The sequence below is a fragment of the Azolla caroliniana genome, unplaced genomic scaffold, assembly GCF_043228905.1.
Source record: "Azolla caroliniana isolate FFs.n. ecotype wild unplaced genomic scaffold, voAzoCaro1.0.p SCAF_18, whole genome shotgun sequence".
NCBI classification, from domain to species: Eukaryota; Viridiplantae; Streptophyta; class Polypodiopsida; order Salviniales; family Salviniaceae; genus Azolla; species Azolla caroliniana.
The window spans coordinates 9451361-9466459 of NW_028230453.1; positions in this window are offsets into that span (position 1 = coordinate 9451361).

Sequence of the window (15099 nt, forward strand, 5' to 3'; positions counted from 1 at the left end):
TGGAGCTGTCATTGCGGGAGGTGCTAGGGATCGCCAAGAAGGAGTTCCACGACTCCATTGTAGACTTGGTGAAACGGAAGAGGCTGTCGACGGAGACGGAACCGGAAAGACTGGTGGAGGTGCGGACGACGCACATCGACGACTCGGCGCTGGCAGATGAGTGGGCGGAGAGCCACTATTCGAGGCCACACTAGGCCCGAGCGACCACGGAGACCCCGGTAAAGATCGGAGATGTTTAGGAACCGGTGGTGGCGTTGGTGGACCACGGTTTGGAAATAAACCTGATGTCCATGGACTTCAATAAGAAGGGGAAGTGGCCGATCAACACCAAGCACAGGTGGAAGATACGGGCGGCGACGCGCGCGACCGAGGAACTGCATGGGGCCTGCCCGAACGTGCGAGTCAAGATCGGCGACGTCAAGATTGACCAGCACTTCTTCGTACAGGAGACGTCCTCGCACCCGGTCACATTAGGGGAACCATACATCACGGCGGCACGAATGGAGACCAAGGTGCTAGACAACGGTTCGGCCTACGTGAGGGTCAAAAGCCAGGACGGGCGCCATTCGGTGCAATTTCTGACGGTGCGGCCGAACCACGAGAGAAACCGCGAATCCCTCGGTGGCGAGAACCGGGAGGATTTTTAGAGAGGGCTGCCAAGGCGTGGGGCCGAGACAGCCCGGACACTCGGAAAAGACCCCACGACTGTACGATAGGTAGGAAATTTTGCTTCTCCAACAATGGAGGGTGTATGATAGTCGGCATCGTCGGCCGAGAAAAGACAAGGGCGGAAGTGCGACTTCGAGCATGCGGAGTTCTCGGCCCGGACGAGGAAATCAGCGGAGCCGTGGAGGCGGTCTCCTTCGACGACACCTTGGGAATGCTGAGGAAGGTAGCCGGAGAAGACCTTAACGAAGACCGGACGATACCGGTATGTTCCGAAGAGATGTACGAAGTCATCGCGAACTTCAGTCGGGGGCTCGGGTCGGATCGGACGGCCCGAGTTAGCACGAAGTACAAGACTGTGGACCGGAAGGTAAGGCCAGTCGCGGCACCCTTGCCGGAGGGCAGCAAGTCCCGAATCAGAGGGATGGCGTCGGACCCCAGTTTACGAGATCCGGCCTGCATAGGACACACCTTCACCGATGGGACGCTCCGGGAGCTCAAGATCGGTGGGGGCGGGTTCCTACTGCCGGCGGAGGAAGACCGGTTTCGGAGAATGCTCGGAAGGCACGGGAAAGCCTTCGCATTCTCGCCGGAAGAGATCGGGTGCGTAGACCCGACAATCGTGGAGCCGATGGTGATATTCACGGTACCGCATGTGCCGTGGAATCTCAAGCCGATTCCGGTACCAAGAGCTCACATCCCGGAGTTGATGGAGCTACTGAGGCAGAAAGTCGATATGGGTATTCTCGAACCGTCGAGCGCGCCATACTCGAACCGATGGTTTACCGTACCAAAGAAAAATGGAACATTGCGCTTCATTCAGGACCTGCAACCAGTCAACAGAGTGACCATTCGGAACGCAGGAATCGGACCGACCATAGACGAGTTCACGGAGGCCTTCGCCGGAAGGTCAATTTAATCGGTCGGTGATCTGTACTCGGGGTACGACCAGTTCCAGCTAGCCGTGGAGGGCAGAGACATTACGACGATGCGAACTCCCCTCGGCCTAGTGCGAATGTGTACCCTGCCACAAGGAGGGACCAACTCGGTGGCCCACATGGTGAATGCAATGAACAAGGTACTGAGGGATTGCATCCCGGACATCACCATGCCATTTCTAGACGACATTCCGATCAAGGGGTGCCCGGTGGAAGAGAAGGACGAGACACTCGGGCCGGACGGATGCAGGCGGTTCGTGGCAACACACATCGACGACTGCGAGAAGGTGCTACAAAGGCTAGAGGATGCGAGGCTCACCTTCTCCGGGGAGAAATCGGTCTTCGGGCAATCAGAAATCCTGGTGGTCGGACACCTGTGTGGACCGTATGGCTGGAAGCCGTCTCCGGCGAAGGTAGAAGCCATCTCCGCGATGAAGACCGACTGTAGCTCAGTTATGGAAGTTCGGAGGTTCTTGGGGGCATGCGCGTTCTACCACATATGGATCCCGCATTACGCCCACGTTGCGGAGCCGCTATACGGGTTGCTGAAGAAAGGGCGAAAATTCGAGTGGCAAGACGAGCACACGGAGTCGGTCCGGAAGCTGAAGGAAGCTCTTGCGGCAGCACCGGCGCTCCGGAAGGCTGTCTACGGGAAGGGTACCCCGGTATACATAACAGTGGATACGAGTCCAACCGGGATCGGATGGGTCGTCAACCAAGAAGACGAGGACGGCATTCGGTTCCCGATCCGATTCGTCGCGAAGGTCCTCAGTGAGCGGCAGCGAGGGTACACCCAGGTTAAACGTGAACTCTGGGGTATCGTTTCGGCAGTAAAGGCCGACAAAGACTACCTGATCGGGACGGAAGTGATTATCGAGATGGATTGCCTGCCAATTCTCGGCATGGTTTCCGGATGCGCCACACCGAACCTGGCGATGCTCAGGTGGATAGTGTACATCAAGTCCCTGGACCCGGAAATACGGCACATTTCCGGAAAAGACAACGCCATGGCCGACATGCTTTCGAGGGCGAGGTTTGATGACCAGGACGGCATGGTTTCGGAGGACGAAGAAGCCGGCGTGGACTTCTTCGAGGCGGTGTACGTGACGACCGATGGGACGAGCACTCCGGCACTTAACAACTTCGACGAGAGCAAGTACGATGGCGAGTGGCTCCAGATCGGTGGATTTTTGAGGACAATGACGCCGAATGCGTCATGGTCGAAGGACGAGGCCAACCGGATCCGGAAGAAAGCTTACCGATTCTTTCTTCGGGACGGATACTTGTGGAAGCACCCAAAGAAGAGGAACGGTGTCCCGCTCCGGGTGGTGGCGATGAAGGAAGATCAGGAGGAGCTGCTGATGGCTTACCACGACAGCCCTTGGGCTGGTCACCGTGGAACGTGGGCCACGTTCGAGAAGATAAAGGGGTATTACTAGTGGCCGGGACTGTACCGGGACATGCATCGGTTCGTGACAACTTGCGAGAGCTGTCAGATGCACTCCATAGTCCGACACCGGGACGAGCTTCACCCTACATACCCTCCGACCATCCACTTCAAATGGATGGTAGATCTGGTGACGATGCCGATGGGAGTAGGACAGTTGCGGTACCTGGTCTTGGCTCGAGAAGATCTGACGAACCAGGTGGAAGGCCGGGCCCTTCAGAACAAAACGACTGCAGCCGTATGTCGGTTCCTTCTCGAGGACGTAATATGCCGGTACGGGTGCGTCAGGAAGATCGTGGCTGATCGCGGGGAGTTGGACGCCGAAGAGGCCGAGGAGCTGTTCGACCGACTAGGAGTCAAGCTTTCGCTCACCACTGCGTACAATCCGGAGGCGAATGGAAAGGTGGAGCGCGGACACGGACCGATCGTCAAGGCATTAGTTCGGGCATGCGGGGGTCAAGTCGGGAACTGGTCGCGGCTGCTGCCTTACGCATTGTGGGCGGACCGAACTACGCACAGTTCGGTAACCGGATTCATGCCGGCAGAGCTCATGTTTGGGCAGAAGCCGATCATGCCGATGGAACGTACGATCTCCTCATGGGCAACCGTGGACTGGAGAGACAAGATGAGCCGGGAGGAACTGTTGACGGCGTGCATACGGCAGCTCGAGCGAAGACCGGAGGACGTGGAGCAGGCTGCGGAAAGGCTTCGGGTGGCAAGGACAAGGAACAAAACCCGGTTCGACCGGACGCACCGGCTCCGACCGAAGAAGATCGAGGAACGCGACTGGGTGCTAGCCTACGACAGCAGGCTCGACAATCAGCACCGAGCGACACGGAAGTTCGCAAGAAGGTGGTTTGGGCCTTACGTGGTACAAAGCGCCAACGACAACGGGACGTACCATCTGGCGGAACTCGACAGCACGAGAATGGCGATACCGGTAGCTGGAAAGCGGATCAAAGCGTTCAAGAAGCGTCACGACGACGAGCCGAATCCGGTTGACCTGGACCGCGACGACGAACGATCCGAAACTGAGGAAGAACCGACGGGCAGAGAATGAAGGTTGGACCGGTTTTCTCCATCCCAACACAATTTGGCGCATGCCGATGGATGCGCGGTTAGGTGGGGGCGGATGTCGTGAAGAAAACCGTCCACAAGCGGAATCGGTGCACCGGAGCGTAGGAACCGGCTCTTCATACACGTGCGCCTTATGTTGTACATAGGAGATCCTAGGCAGGCAGATTCGGTAGGTAGGAAGTAAAGGGGAAACGGATCCTTCCTTGCCTATAAAAGAAGGGAGACGAGGAGGGGCGAAGGGATCGCGGAGAGTCGAGGACGAAGTGCTGTCGGTTTGTGTGCGAAGGCTTCTCTCTCTCTCTGGTTCGCAAACTCCATAGCTTCCTTCTTTGCAGGTTTCGGGAGGCTCGCGCTGCTTTGAGGAATGCCCGAGTGCTTCCGGCAGCACCTCCAACCTACTCCTTCCTTTCTGTGCGTTTACGAACAGGTATCGGCATCTATTCGTCGGCCTGTTCGGTTGTAACCGACTTCTGTTTTGTTGTTTGTCTTTGTTAATACATACAAACATTCGTGTCTCTCTGTGTCGCTGTCCCACTCGCGTCTTTGTGTCGAAGGGCCGTGTCCCTGTGAATCTACTCTCGCACGTAGTGGGTCTCTTCTCCTTTCTCTCTTGCTCTTCGGTACAGGACCCCCGAGGTCCCGCCTCATTCCACGCATCCGCGAGGAATACCTCGACACCGGTAAACCTCAACTTGACGGTTTTACCAATTCGAACATGTCGACTGATGTGGATACCAGCCGGTCTACATCCGGGTATGTAATGACATATGCAGGGGGAGCTGTTTCGTGGCAATCAAGGTTGCAGAAGACGGTTGCACTGTCAACCACGGAGGCGGAGTACATGGCGGTTGTGGAAGCTGGCAAGGAAATATTATGGATGAAGGACTTCATCGGGGAGCTCGGTATCCGGCAAGATGAATACCGTCTCTATTGCGACAGTCAAAGTGCCATCCACTTTGCTAAGAATGCGGCCTACCATTCCCAGACGAAGCATATCCAGCGTAGGTATCACTGGATCCGGGAAAGAGTAAATGACCAGGAGTTCACGCTGACGAAGATCCACACGACCGAGAACGGGTCAGATATGCTGACCAAAGTACTGACACCTGACAAGCTGGATGCATGTCGGATGCGGGTCGGACTAGTAAGACACCCCATGCCGGAGTGAAGGGGGAGTTTGTTAGGAAACAGGTCCCTCCGGATGAGGAGTCCTCGGCTACGGATGACCTGGTGAGAACCGGATGATGAAGACCCGGTGAGAACCGAATGAGGAGTACCCAGCTACGGATGACCCAGTGAGAACCAGATGATGAAGACCCGGTGAGAACCGGATGAGGAGTACTTGGCTACGGATGACCCGGTGAGAACCGGATGATGACTGCCCGGCAAGCGCCGGATGATGCAGGCCCGATGAAGAGTGATCACCGGATGAAGGGACATATTCGTAAATATGTTTCTGAGAGTCCATCAGGGCTATATTTGTAAATAGCCGAAAAGTCATTTTAGTATAAATATGACTTAGGGCAAACTGTTGTTTAGGTGTATGTGGGTGTTGTCATTCTTGTTGGTGCAAGATTAAAGCGCAATAGTGTACAAAGAGAGAGAGAGAGAGAGAGAGAAAGAAACGAAGAGGTCGTTGCCTCTGTTGTAACCGCCGCTTGTGGCGAAGATCGTGAGCACGAGGTCGTTGCCTCCGTGAGCTCATTGTTGTAATCTTTGTGATATAGTGATAGTTTGCAGTCTATGGGCTGTCGTGGTTTTTCCCTAGTTTGGGTTTTCCACGTAAACATCCTGTGTACTCTTTTCTCTCCTCGGTGTCATGCATTCATTATCCGTTTTTTCTGTGTTTCGATTTTAGACTCGGTTGTGGTCGAGTGTGGCAAAAGGGAGCGTGCATTCCTGTCAGGAAGAGGCCAAGCAAAGACACTACCACGGATGACAAGGACCAAGTGGGCCATAGCAATGCAAAAAGTGAACGAAGACTATGGTGGATCGGATGGTGACAATGGTTCGGGTGGAAAGAATGGATGTGTTCAAAATGGAGAGACAAAGCCGACATAGTAAGAGAAACGGAGGGTACTACAAGTAAAGAAGAATTACGAGGGCCAATAATTGGAGACCGGATAGAGCCTGCAACCGAACAGAACTGGAAACCGGGCAGAGTCGGCAACCAAAAACCGGAGACCGAACGGGGCCGGCAACCAAAAATGACCGGCGATGAAACCAACCATGCGGAGAACGGACGGACGAGACTAACAATCACCGACAACTTCGGCACATACCGGAGGATGTGCGGGTTCGGAGGGGGCGAGTGTCGTAGTGTATTTCGTACACTATGTGAAAAACTTATAAAGTACCGATTTAATAAATATGAATAAATAGTAGAAAATATTAAAATATATATAACATGCATAGGGCAAGATTCAAACCTTTCACCTCCATGTTAATAATGTGAAACCTTACCATTACACTAGCATTTCATTAGTGTTAAAAAGTAGATGTTCCACGTAGAAAGCTTAGTTCACCTAGGATAAACTTTAGTTAAAAGAAAACGCATATGCTAAAAGAAAAAGCTACGCATGCACATCTAGCGTGCATGAACGTTATAGTTGATAAAAAAACGCACAAGTTAGAAAAAGCATGATCACTTTAGATAAAGCATATAGTCTATCTATAGGAAAAGCATGGAGTCTATAGTTAGAAAAAAAAAACATGGATTACTACCAATTAATAAACTATACTCGTGGGATTTACGAGATTTCTATATCTTTCTCTATCAATCAAAATACATATTCTTACATAAATATTAATCAATAAAATACATTATACTTGTGGGATTCACAAGTTTCTAATAATCTACTCATAATTATAATCGTCTCAAATTCTTCCTCCTCCTAGTCCAAAACCTTGGTGGTTCCCACCCGACTCACGCAACGATCCGGAGCCGAAAGGCACGACAACGTATACATCATCAAGTTATGAAGGATAAATATTACTCTTGGACGTGCATGCGGATTGTTCTTCTACTGAGATGTGGTGCATGGAGTATTCTAAATATCGACAATGGCAAGCAAGAAGAGAAAGAAAAACAATTGACGAATCTTCGTGGGATAGGGAAAACAAATCATTTCAAGTGGTGTCTACGGAGGAAGAAGAAGTCATTGAAGAGAAAAGCATTATCGCCTTGGAGGAAAAAGAGAAGATGATTTCCAAAGATATCGAAGGAGAAGGGCATCAAAGGTTTATTTCTCTTCTTTCTAAGTTTCCGAAGTTATTCATAATTGATTATTCACAGATAAGAGTAGAAGGCATCAAACACCATATCAAGTTGGAGGATTTGAAGTTTGTCTCACCTATTGTTGTGGTTCCAAAGAAGAAAGACATCAAGTTCAAACCCTTGATTGATTCAACCAAACAAGATCAATTTTTGCTTCCTTTTCGAGATGAGATTCTAGACGAAGTGGTCATACCTACAAAAGAAGCTAGTGTGGAGAATACCGAAGTAATTCAAAAGGTGATAATTCCAACAAGTCTCAAAGTTTTGAAGGTGTTTGTGCAAAAAGTTCGGTCGCTTGAAAGATTTATTCATTTGTTGACATGCTTACTTCAATCAAGAGTTATGTATCATGTTGAGCGGCAAGCTCAACTGGAGCCGGATCGGCTGAATAAGTCTGAGCCGGCAAGCGAGACGGATCGGTAAGCCAACAAGCAACATAGCCGGTGAGCTGGGGAGCCGGTTAGCTGGATCCAATCAGTAACCAGAAGCCTAGTATTAGTTTAGACTACTAGGCAATTATAGTCTCATAGTAAGTGTCAAAAGCTCGTGTGAGCATTGAAGTACGCGGTACTTCTGTTAGTCCCATGAGGACTTGTATAAATAGTGCTACTGAGCACAGTTGTAAAATACAGAGTGATTATATCGTTTTGAATATAACTCTTACATTCTGCTCTCTCTGTCTATCCCATGTACTCCTTGTATTCCCTACTTCCTCTATTTTCTAACGCTTCCACAAGTAATCATTTACATGGTACCAGAGCGCGAGGGTTGAGAACCTCTGCAACCGACAAACGCTTGAAAGCAAACCCTAACAGGTCGTAAGAACAGCAGAAAAGAAGTGATGGATAGAGGGATGGCTAGCTTGCTCCCTGTGGAGAAACTCGACAGATCCAACTATGCATCTTGGTCGTATAAGATGCACCAGTACCTGCTTGGACATGGCTACTGGAGTTTTGTCGAAGGAGCCAATGAAACAACACTTGATGCGGCACATAAGGATTTCCCAGTGTGGGACAATCGGCAAGCAGAGTGATGTACTGCTTTGCGTCCAGTGTTAGAGACCAGTTGCTGAGCCACATCCGAGATGCCAAGGCGCCGAAGGAGGCTTGGGGAAACCAGAAGAAGGTTTTCGCCGCGAGCACTACAGCCCGGAAGCTGCAACTCCGACAGGACTTGAGCAATGTCCGATAGAAGGACATGTCGGTGGTGGATTACACGGCCCGGATCAAAGAGATCTGCGACTCGCTTGCCTCCATCAACGTTACCGTAGAGGAAGACGAGATGGTACAGGTCTATCTTGGGGTCTGGCATCTAAGTTCAGAGCGTTCCGAACGGCGGTGTGTACAAGGGAGAATACGCCGTCATTTTTCGACGTACAGTTGATGCTCCTTGTAGAGGAGAACCACGCCAGTGCGTCAACTAGCGCACCCACTGACAGCCGGATGTTGTACACAAGGGCGGATCGATCCCGTGGGCGTGGTGGAAGAGGCGGGTCGGCACGCAATGTAGGCGGCCGTCAAGAGCAAGAACGAAGGCACAGAGAATGTGCTGACAGTAGTTCCGGGACTTCCACAGGCAAGGGGAGTCAAGGCGGTGCCGGAGGCCGGCAAGACAAATCTGCAACGGAATGTTGGTACTGTGGCAAAAAGGGCCACAGAGAAAGCGAGTGCTAGAGAAAACGAGCCGATTCGGACAAATCCAGATCTGGCAAGGCCGGCAAGCATGGCCGGCAAAGCTCGCACTACGAGAAGGGATCGGGAGGATCCAAGAACGGTAACGGGCCTTGGTGATGAAGCACGAGGCGAACTCGATGAAGAAGACCACTTCCAAATCGGAGGAAGTGTGGTATGTTGATTTTGGTGCGTCGAACCACATGACGAGCCACAAAGAGTGGTTCTCCTTTTTGGAGAAACCGGATCAACCAGGAGTAGTCGAAACCGGAGACGACACTCCTCACCCAATCGTGCACGTCGGAGAAGTCCCTTTGAGCCACGTCAGACAGAAGGGGAAGCTGATGAACGTATTACACATTCCGACAATCACGAAGAACCTGGTGTCGGTCGGACAAATTGTCGACCAAGGTATGTAGGTGCGGTTTACGCACCTCGGGTGCTTCATCGAGGAAGAGGGCCAAATTATTGCGCAAGGGCACAGAGACGGGAGGATGTTTATACTCGACACCAATGACGTCGGCACCGCTCTGTTTGCAAAAGGACAGAAGGTCGAATCAGACATCAACTTGTGGCACAAGCAGATACGCCACGTCAATTACCGGAGGCTTCAAGACCTGCATATGAAACAAGTTGTTTTCAGTTTGCCGAAGTTCAGCAGCCGGAAGGCCCAAGTATGTGAAGCCTGCCAACTCGGGAAGCAACACCGGCTTCCATTCCCTACTGAACGTAACCGGAGCCGAAACAAGCTCGACCTAATCCGTTTGGATGTGTGGGGACCGGCACAAAATGTTAGTCTTGGCGGGAGTCGATATTTCATCTCCTTCATCGACGACTATACGCGGCACACATGGATCTACCTCATTGAGCGGAAGAGTGAATTCTTCGAGTGTTTCCGGAGTCTCCAAAGCATGGTGGAACGAGAATCGGAGAGGAAGATCAAATGCATGCAGTCGGATGGCGGGAAAGAATACTTTTCCGGCCAATTCAACAGTTATCTACAGCAAACACAAATTCGGCGAAAGTTCAGTTGTAGATACACACCGCAACAGAACGGTGTTGCCGAGAGGAAGAACCAATTGCTTATTGATGCGGCAAGGGCAATGCTGGAGGAGAAGAGCATGCCCAAATTCTACTGGGCGGAGGCAATCCGAACGGTTGTCTACATCCAGAACCAAATCGGTGACAAGGTGTCAGCTCACGAGTTGTATTTCGGGCACAAGCCGAATTTGAGACACCTTAAGATCTTCAGTACCATTGCATATGTGCATGTACCGGAAGAGAAGCGGAGGAAGTTGGATGCAAAATCGGAAAAATGCATCCTAATCGGCTACGCTCAAGAGCAAAAGGGTTATAAGTGTTATAACCCCTGGACAAAGCAGGTCTGAGTTAGTCGAGATTTCGAGTTCGATGAATCGGCATCATGGTATTCCTTACCGACTCCGACTTCCGATTCCGACCCGATGCCGGTGGATGAGGCTAGTGAGCCTGAACCGGCCCAGGTAAAGGATGATGAAGCGTGGACTTAGGATGAGAGTCCGGAATCGTTCCGGTTGAGCGGGCCAAACGAGAGACTGAGTCAATCTGACCAGTCCGATGAGGAACCGACAAGTAGTGGAGACTCTGTCGTGCACTCCCCACACAAGGAACCGAGGCAACGGTTCACGCGCAAGGAGAAGGGGAAGAAGAAGATGCCGGAATTCAAAACCGGCAACGATGAGTCGGATCAATGTGCATCCGACTCCGGCAAGGAGAAAGGCGGACCTTTAGCAACAAAGACCAAACTGGCCAAGGGCCTCAAACCGGGTAATAGTGAGTTACGTCGGTCCACCCGCCAGAAGGATCCCATCAAGTGGAACGAGTACAATGAGTACATGGCGCATCACTATGCGTACATGACTAAGGTGGCGAAAGTGCGTGAGCCGGAGAGCTACACAGAAGCGGCCAAGGACGCAAATTGGCGTGTCACTATGGAGGAAGAAATGCGGGCACTTGATGTCAACAAGACATGGGACCTGGTTGACCCTCCTCGTCACTGTAAACCGATCGGATACAAGTGGGTGTACAAAGTAAAGTACAATGCTGATGGTTCAGTTAACCGGTACAAGGCCCGGTTAGTGGCGAAGGGATATGCGCAGACCCATGGAATCAACTACGACGAGACCTTCGCTCCTGTAGCGAAGATGACGACGGTTCGTGTGGTGTTGGCGGTTGCTGCGGCAAGGGGGTGGCATCTTCTTCAGATGGATGTGAAGAATGCATTTCTTCAAGGTAATCTTGAAGAAGAATTCTTTTTGACTCAGCCTCCCAGTTTTCAATTGGAGATGAACAAGTCGGCGGTATGCCGACTGAAGAAGTCGTTGTACGGCCTAAAGCAAGCCCCTCAAGCTTGGAATGCGAAGATCACGCACCGGCTGTGTAAGATGGGGTTTGTGGCCTCCAAATCGGACTCTTCATTGTTCATCCGGCAAGGCCCAGCCGGTCCGGTATGTATACTGTTGTATGTTGATGATCTAGTCATCACCGGACCAGGAGTTCCAGAAATCAACCGCGTCAAGTCTCAGTTGTCGGGCGCATTTGAGATGAAGGATCTGGGGGACCTTCATTATTTTCTTAGGATTGAGGTGATCCGAACCCCCGATGGCATATTACTCTCACAACAACATTATGTCTTGAATATGTTGTACAAGTTCGGCATGACAGAATGCCGACCTGTATCCACACCCTTGGACCGGAACAAGAAGCTCTGTCCCAACACCGGACCAGCCTGCAACAAGAAACGGTTCCGACAAATTGTTGGAAGCCTTATTTACCTTACCATCACCCGACCTGACATCAGCTATCCGGTCGGAATGATAAGTCAGTTCATGCAGATGCCAACCGTGGAGCACCTTCAGTGCGCGTAGCGGATGCTGCGATATGTAAGCGGCACAAAGGATCGGGGACTGTTATACCGGCGAGGTATAACCGAAGATCTGGTCAGTTACACAGATGCCGACTGGGCCGGCGATGCATCAGATCGCCGATCAACCTCCGATTACATGTTTTCCCTAGGTAGCGCGGTTGATGCGTGGAGCAGCAAAAAGCAGCCAACAGTTGCTCTGTCGAGCATGCTCACACAAAACACATAGAAGTGCACTATCACTTCGTGCATGAGCGTGTCCTAAGCGGTGAGGTTGAACTTCAGTATGTTCACACAGATCGGCAAGTTGCCGACATCTTCACCAAACCACTTGGATCGGACAACTTGCAGCACTTCACCGAAATGCTTGGTCTTCAGCATCTCGACGTGCCACACTTGAGGGGAAGAACGAGCAAAGACACCGGAACGGGCAAAGGCAAAGAGACTATCGATTGCACCGGTGAGGGAAGAACAGAAGGCGGCAGAGTCAAGAAGGACAGAGCCGAACGAAGGAAGAAGGCCAAGACCTAGACATGGTCTGATGTGGTGAAGGGCTTGGAACCAGAAGACGAATCGGGAGCAACCGATTCGGACAAGAGTTGGAACGAATCGGAGACAGTTGATTCGGTTCAAAAGACAGATTCGGAAGAATCGGATCAATTCAAGGCCAAGCAGACACGGATGCAGCGGAAGTCGATGCCATCACGGAGGAACCGACGGATCGATAAGCGCCAGAGTCATAGCAGTGAAGGAGCTGAGAGGGGCCTATGGAGCAGACATACCGACCGAGAAGGTCGAGACGCGTAGAACAAGAGGGGTCACGGCAAACAGAACCGGACCGGACGAGGAGCGCGAGCAAGGCGGAGCGACGCCTAGAGAAGACGGTTGGAAGAACCGACTGCCACAGAGGCTGACACTAGGATCCAACCTCAAGTTGAGCTTGAGGGGGAGTGTTGAGTGGCAAGCTCAACCGGAGCCAGATCGGCTGAATAAGCCTGAGCCGACAAGCGAGACGGATCAGTAAGCCGGCAAGCAACATAGCCGGTGAGCTGGGGAGCCGGTTAGCCGGATCCAATCGGTAACCAGAAGCCTAGTATTAGTTTAGACTACTAGGCAATTATAGTCTCGTAGTAAGTGTCAAAAGCTCGTGTGAGCATTGAAGTACGCGGTACTTTTGTTAGTCCCATGAGGACTTGTATAAATAGTGCTACTGAACACAGTTGTAAAATACAGAGTGATTATATCATTTTGAATATAACTCTTACGTTCTGCTCTCTTTGTCTCTCCCGTGTACTCCTTGTATTCCCTACTTCCTCTATTTTCTAACGCTTCCGCAAGTAATCATTTACATATCCTATGGTCCACCTAGTATTTGGAGAGTTGAGGAAGATATAATAATTGTTGTAACCTCTTTCTTTGTGTTGACAAGGAGAAAGATGGTGGTGGATATTGTCAATGTGTGTGTGTAGGTGTCTAGGAGTGTGAGGTTTTTCCTACCGAATAGCGGGGGTTTTACTCACATAGTTTGTTTCTTTTTTTCTCTCCTTCTTTGTCTATAGCCTACCATAAGGTGAAGGAGTTTTTTTTATTCTTTTTATCTTCGGCTCACCATAAATGGTTCGCTCAAGAACCAAGGGGGAGGGCTAAATGTGAAAGTGTTTTTAGAATTCAAGGTATTGAAGTCTACAAGAATATAAGGTATGGTGCGTTCACATCCAGAGGGCAAGATCACGAGCTAAGGTCTTAAGGATAAGTCAAACTAAAAGCAAGAAAGATGGAGAAAACTAAAAGAAGAAAAAAGCGGGCACCAAAACGCAGTCTGCAACGAACGCTCATAACTCATTCGATTGGAAGCCAAATATAATGTGCAAATATGGGTTGGAAAACTTGTGAAGAGAGCTATACATAGCTTTTTAAAGCTCTAAATTTAGAGCTTCGACAAGGGAGATATGACGATTTGAAGATTGTTGTGTCATAGATAAGAATAGGACTCCATGAAAAACTCTAAAAAAAGCATAAAAAAGAACGCAAGGGAAGCATATTTAGTGGAAGAGAACTTTATATAAAGGAAGAAAAGTAAGGTGGTGGGAGAGAGTCTCTTTCTTGTAGAGTTCTCTTGCCTATTCATGTAGTGTGGTTGAGTAGTTATCAATTTATCCTTGTAGGTTTGGGTTTATGTATCTTCTTTCTCTCTTGTTTATATAATAATCATTCATTATCAATAGATCTTTGTGGTTTTGGGTCTATTTATCTTCCTTATCTCTTCTTTCTATCATCACTCTATCAGATCTCATTCAACTTAAGTAGCAAGTCGCAATTAACAATCAGCAACGGTTCGATTCGGTTCGGTTCGAGACTCGAATATTTTGAAACCTAAACCAAACCAAACCAAACTACGAAACCGTTAAACCGAACCATTAAACATTCTTCAAACCGTTAAACCATAAAAACCACGGTTTCGTGGTTCTGTTTCAGTTTTCAACATAGGTCTAATTTTTAATTTTTAATTTTTAATTTTTAATTTTTAATTTTTAATTTTTAATTTTTTAAAATTTATAATATTTCATTATTAAAAAATTTTAAAATTTTTAAGATGTTCCTAAAATGTGAGAATAAGGTGTAAAAATAAAAAGATTGTTAAAAAATAACTTTTAAAATTTTCTAAAATTTATTTTTTTTAATTAAAAAAATTTAAAAATAAAAACCGTTAAACCATTTAAACAACGATTTTTTACTGTTGAAACCGAACCGAACCGTTGCCGATTGTTAGTCGCAACGAAAACATGCCATGATTGTTTGACGCAAGAAAGGACGAAAAATGGGTTGTACATGGAGATGATAAAGTCATTATTACATACATGAGAGCCACATAACGATTACAAATGATTATATGCACTTGAAATGGTTCTCTAAGGATAGACGATGGGTACTTTGAAGAAACCTTCAAGAACACATATTGTTATGTACATAGAGACACATCAATGCATTGCTAGTAAACTCACTGATGCACAAGGATTTAGATGGGAGTCAATGTGTCATTCCATGATAGAACACATGTTATACACAAAGAGGATGTAGATGCAGGGTATATGTGGTTACAAATCAAAAGAGGGGATCTTAAA